Raw genomic sequence first — 6,846 nt, 5'->3', positions numbered from 1 at the left:
GGTTTGACAGATTGACTGCTCTTGTATGACACAGAGGAAATGATTTCATGCGGCTGTCATGGAAGAAAAGGCCTCTCCCAGTCTCTGCTCGTCCAAACTATTCAAATCATCCTCTCACTCAGAGCTATTTAATGTTTATTTTTACCTGCGTGGGAATCCTGTTGTGCTCTCTCTGACAATGCCCTGCTCCCCTCCTCTCTCTTAATTTCTACCTCTCTCATCGATTCTCTCCATCCCTCTGTCTGCTCCTGCAGCCTCAGTCTGTGCTATCACTAAAATGCAGCATCCTTCTTCCCTCCCTCCTCCTCCTCCTCTCTCTGTCTCTCTCACTCTATTTCCCTCATTTCCTCTCCTCCCTCTCCCCCACTCTGCTCCTATTCTCTCTATATTTGTCCTTCTCTGTGTCTCCCTCCCTTTTCTCTCCTCTGTTTTTCACCCTTCGCTTCTCTATCTCCCACCTCACCCCACCTCACCTTCCGTCTCTGCTCCACCTCCTCCTCCACCACCACCACCACCACCACTACCCCAGCCCATATTCCATCACCACCTCTTCACATCCCTCTCTCTTTCGCTGTCCTTGGCTTTCTTTTATTTTTTTTTTGCTACCCCTCCCTTTGCTGAGAGAAGCTTCCAGAACAGAGTGGACAGACTGTGGGAGAGGAAAGCTCCCAGGACATGTGAACACCATTCATAACCCTGCAACATGAATAATACACATGCAGTACATTCATATTTTCTCATATGCATGCACATAAAACACACACACACGCACACACACACACACACACACACACACACACACACACACACACTGTCTTCCTCCCTTGCTCACTCTCTCTCCTCCTCCATCTGGCTGACAAAAACAAAAACACATGCCACTAAAAAATGAACATACAGCAACGTTTTCCTGTTATGTATGCATACCTGAACAACACTTACAATGCACACACACACACACACACACACACACACATGCAGACAGATGCACTAAGACACAGTACACTGAAGACATTGATAATAAAAGAGGTTCCTCCACGGTGGGATTCCACAGCTGAAAAGAATGTAGAGAGACTATGGAAATCATGTTCACAGCCAATCACACACACCGGTCTTCTCCTCCACACACACACACACACACACACACACACACACACACACACACACACACACACACACACACACACACACACACACACAAAAACAATGAAAGAGATAGAGTGGACATGCTGGGGAAAAAATCAATTTAAAATGGAAATTCAGAAACTAAATCACTGAACAAATAAGTGAAACATCAGCCTCGTTGGTTTTGTGTGTCAAGAAAAATAAAGTGTGTTTTGTCTAGGCTATTGAATGTCCGCATTTGTCTGTTGCCCCGTTTTCAAGATTTGCATACGTGTAAACTATGACACGTATGTCTGTCACATCCTCTGTGTGTGTGTGCGTGTGCATGTGGAGCTGGTTAGAGCTGTCCTTTTGGCCTCTAGCATCACCCAGTGCCACCATCTGTGCTGCCAACCAGATGTCTGCATGAGTGTGAAAGTGTGTGGGATGAGACCTTTATTTGGGTGAACTCATTAAAGATCAACATTAGTTATGCTTGTTATTGTTTGTAGAAATTATATCTCTGCAGTTCTTACATTTAAGTGTCTGTATAGACTCTGACTCATCTAGGTCATAGGATAAACCTTAAGAGTATTAGATGAGTCTTGATTTCAAAAAGGCTCACTCATCTGCTTCTGAGTACGTTTCAATGTAATGTCAAGCAGCAGCCAAAAATTATGATGAAATATATTCATCAATGATTTTCTTTTCATTTTTGATGAGACAAAGCTGATGTTATTAAAAAAAAAACTGTGACTGAATCTCCACACAATATCAATAAGAAAACAAGAGGTGATTAAATCCAAATCTCCTTTAATGTCACTGACAAAAATTAGTAATGTAACACAAATGTAAATAGTGTTTTTTAAACCCATCTCATCTCACCATATCAGTCCACGATTCAGCTCGTGTTTTGTAAAATTAATTCGTCTTGCAACAAGATTTTTTCAGTCTTGTCAAGATTCATCTAAATAACTGCCAGTCCTGAGTTTGCTTTTCTTTTATTTTGTGAGTCTTCTTCCATAAGTGTGATTAAACGTGACTCACTCCTCAACATATTCAAAATGAAGCATCTTTTGGATGCCAACAGGATATTGACGCTCTCAAATATTTCCCCATGACATCCATCAAAGTTTGACAGCAGAGACAGACAAGAAAACTGGAAGTGAGCCATATCCATAAATTATTTTGTCACAACTAGTTTGCATCTTCTCTTCTCTACAAAGTGAAAATTACCAATGAAACCAAATGAGATGACACAACTTTGTACTACAATATCAACTGGTTTAAAAAATGTTGGTCAACAGAGGGAGTGTTGACTTTGTAGTAATGGCCTAATGCAGTAAAACAGTGTAGTCAAGTGTATCAAAAAAGTCAAAATGTGGCTTCTTATTAAAGACCAATTTCCCATTAAATCATAAGGGACTGGGAAAAATGCCTTAGCTTAGCGTCTGCAATTTAGGCCATTAAAAATATAGTAAAATTATAAATATCTGTAAAGGTCACTCAATAAAATGTATTTGATCATTTTAAAGGGATAGATCAACATTTTGGCAAATTGGCCCATTCCCATAATCCCTATAGTCATACAGTAGGAGTAGGTTTGTTACCTTCAGTTGTCGGTGTAAGATAGATAACGGCCGACCCAAGCCGCGAGCTGCTCAGAGCGACACTACGGAGGCTAATGGGATTTCTTGGTTTCCCTCATCAAACTCATCAAATACACAATCCAACAACTCCAAAACGCTCTAGTGGACAAGTTGTGACCTGGACATTCACCACTAACAGAGTTGTTTTCAAGGTAAGTTCATGCAAAACAGCTGATGCGCATTCCTGTCAGGGGCAGTTATTCAGCAGCAGTCTCTGCATTTACCTCGAAAACAACTCTGTCTCGTAACGTTCCATTATTATCTCATAGTGGGTGAATGTGCAGGTCACAACTTGTCCACCAGAGTGTTTTGGAGTTGTTGGATTGTGCATTTGATGAGTTTGATGAGGCAAACCAAGAAATCCCATTAGCCTCCGTAGTGTACTGTACTGTAGCTCTGGCTCGGCCGTTTAAAAATATCTTACACCAACAATTAAAGGTAACAAACCTACTGCTATGACTATAGGGATTATGGCAATGGGCCAGTTTGCCAAAATGTTGAACTATCCCTTTCAGTACCCCTTGCAATTACACCAAGTACCACCAAGGACCCGAGTATCCCTGGTTGAGAAACACTGGCTTATGCCAATGCAGAACCAAGAATCATGAGTAATAAGCCCTGATTTTAAACACGAACTTTGTGCGTCAGGCGTCAGCTGCTCATTGCTAAAGGTAGTTGATGTGTGAAAAGTTTTAACATCAGTTCAGTTCAGTCGGGAACATTCCCGTCAATTGATTCGGATCATTTGACCATAGCCAAGTTGGATATACTGTAACACATAAACAGGAAATATCTCAGCAATGCGATCTCCAATCATTCAAACACACTTCCCCATTTGGCATTGCCCACGCAACTGCAGCTACAGCTACAGCTACAGTGTATATTGTTTTCATTTTTCCTTTATGAAGAGAGAGGAGCGAGAAAGCCTGCTGTACTGTAGCGCTGGTAACGCACTGTCAACACATTCCACTGTTGATTCTGTGAGACATGTAAGAAACTGTCAAGAAGATTAGTTTAAACATGTAAAAAGACAGAGTGTCATGGCGATGTCTACTCCATCTCTGTCTCGCGTCTCTTGCAGTAAAAGCTCTCAACAGTCATCCATTTAGGAGCTGAATTCTGGATGCATTTCGTTGCCGACTATGTCACATCCAGTCAACATGATATACTTTTCATTTCAAAGGCTCCTCCAAATGCGACAGAGAAAAAAAACATCTTATCTCACCATCTATCTTCAGCTTGCTTGCTGACTGGTTATCTGAGGCTGAAATTCTGCTTGACTGCTGATTCCATCATGCCTCCTCCAATTCCGCCTGGTTTTTATTCGCTGTGTGCCTGACGGACTACCCAGGAGAGTCTGTGTGCTTCGACTCCACCTGTCTTGTCTTACTAGAAGTCGTTGTTTGTAGTATACAAGATGTGTCTGAATGCATTATGTCGAACATTAAGTCAGCCAACCACTGGCAGGAAAGCATCTGAATTTCTGGCCGGCAGATTTTCTCAAACGAGTAACTCGAGGTAACAAGCTGTGAACACAACCGTGACTTATCACCACTTTGGTGTCCAAGTTTACTCCTTACCCACCGAGCTGTTATGTTAGCTGTTATTATTAGCAACATTAACTAATTCATCTGTTGTGTTTCTGACCACCTGATGAATTTAGGCCCAGTTTTTGTTTTAGGTTTTGTTTTCTACTGAGATAAATATCTATCATTTGTCCTGGGAATGCATTTCTTGCATTGCCTGAACATGGTGGCTGCTGTTGCTGCATGTGTGTGTATGTGACTGCTATTTGCTTTGTTGCTGCTGCTGCTGCTGCTGCTGCTGCTGCTGCTGCTTCTAGCTCTGGCAACACACTGTTTGCAGGTTACTGGAATTTCTCGTCATTATAAATTCATTTCTAATTAATCTTTGACAGACAAAAGGCAGTAAAATGTCACTGTTGTCACATGCAGCTGCTAAAATGGATTAAAAATATATTCATATCTGTTCATGTCGATGTAATTTTCCAACCCAGCTTAAACATAGACAAATAGAGGGCAAGGTGTCTGTTTTTATGTCATGTTGCAGGACTTGTCATACCCATGAATAATAGGTGGGCCGCAAATCTCTAGATGTGCACGTCACGCCATCAGTGTGTCCACTATAACCTGCTAACATGTGTGCAGATTTGCAGAACATGTTCCCCAGCCAGCCAGATGCTAACTGTGTCTGTCTGCTGTTTGTTTCTGGACAGGGAATGTACGATGTGTTCTGCAGTTTTCACTGGAAACAAAAAAAAGTGTCTTAATTCCGTTTAATACAAATAACAGTAATTGAATTGTAAGAACTCAGGAATGTAACAGTGTTCTCATCTTATTTTATTATTCATAAATGACACTAGTAACATCATGGGGATGTTAGTGATGTTTTTGCCCAGATTTTACGATGTAGGGCATGTTCACAAGCATCAATGTTCCCACATGTCAGGCAGTGATGAGAAACTTCATGTACAGCTGCATGCACTCTACATATTGGATAAGGTACAGAGAAGCAGATCTGACACAGTGGTTAATCCTACTAAATACTTTAGAGGTGTGGCAACTCTGGTCCAGCAGTCTGTTATGTGCGTTGGGGATTTTTTGTTTCATTTGGAAAGACAGAGAAAACGAGAAGCAGACAGACAGGTAATGAGTGGACGAAAAGATGAATATAAACACTGACACATCTTGCAGCAGACAGACATATACACACGGACAGGGAGGCAGGGGCACATGCATCTTTTTGCTCATTCCAAAGTTTGCTGCGTCATTACCCTCACTCTGCTTTCTTTCCCTTCATCTGTCTTCCATATTTCCCTCCTCTCTCTCCTCCCTCACTTTACAAACCCGCACTTGCCTTTATGAAAAGTTCTACTTAAAACACAAAGAGAAGTCGAGAGAGTGATTAAGACAGAAATAAAGAGACAGCGGGAGATAGGGAGAGCTAAATTAGGAACAAAAGACAAGACACTGGGGGGGAAGGATCTGGGCGTGTGTGTGCTCATGCGTGGATTCCCTGTACATGCTTGCATGTTTTTGTGCATCTTTACAAAACCCTTATGAAACCGCAGGCTACTTAATTGCTTATTTCCTCTAGTTGTTTTCTGTTCTGCCTTCTGACTATTTCAGGATATAATGAACTTAAAGAACTAGATAAAACCACACAAATCCAAGTAGTTTTACAAAAAGAAGAATGAAGAATAGGTTATGTGTTATTAGGTAATTTCATATCAAATAATTAAGCACAAAAAGAGTATGTAAGCTTTGTGACTTAACAGTCAATATGATTTATGTCCTTGCAAATGTGCTTGATATGCCAAAACAGTGCTGTTAAAATGTAAAAAAACAAAAAAAAACAACACATTTATAATTCCACTCTTTATTTCTTTTATGGTGTAGGATGTAGTGCAAGCTTGTTTTCACTGCTTGTATTCTCTCTTTGCCCCATTAGAAGTGTTTTACTGTAGATCAATAGGACATCTGATCCGTTCCTCTTGAGTCCCATCCAGCTCAGGGATATTCATCGTTTTAATCAGACACAGATCCATTAGAGATAATTAATGTCATAGTTAAATTGTCTGCTGGCAAAGATTATTGTCACTCTTGTGCGATCATTTTCTGCTCCCTCTTTTTTCCCTGTCTCTACTTTTTCATACATCAGTGTGTCTCTCTTTATGTGTCCTAATAGATTGTATATCAATCCCCTCGCTGCCCACCCCCTCCCTCCCATCAGCACAATCACACACATGGACACACTTAACAGTAGCAAGCTGACTTGTAGGGGATTGGTAACATATAACAATCGTCATCAGGACAGTTAAAACACAAAACTGTACAAAGCATGTGCACATTTGTATCTTCTTAAACATATGAACACATATGCACATGTTCTTTTCAGCATAAATCTGGGTCAACCTCAGCAGACACTGCGGAGTGTGTAGCTGTAATAAACTGCTCAGGGTGATGGCTCTCCCTCACGTTGATGCCTGGGACTGCAGGATGTTTGGTGATGGACTGGTTCTGACAGTCTATAGTAGATACACTTGTGGTGATTAGAAATCTAATCCATATTTCAA

This window comes from Trachurus japonicus, chromosome 13 (assembly GCF_045865225.1).
Source record: "Trachurus japonicus isolate A0001 chromosome 13, Traja_1.0".
NCBI lineage: Eukaryota > Metazoa > Chordata > Actinopteri > Carangiformes > Carangidae > Trachurus > Trachurus japonicus.
Note: the sequence above shows the minus strand (reverse complement) of the source record.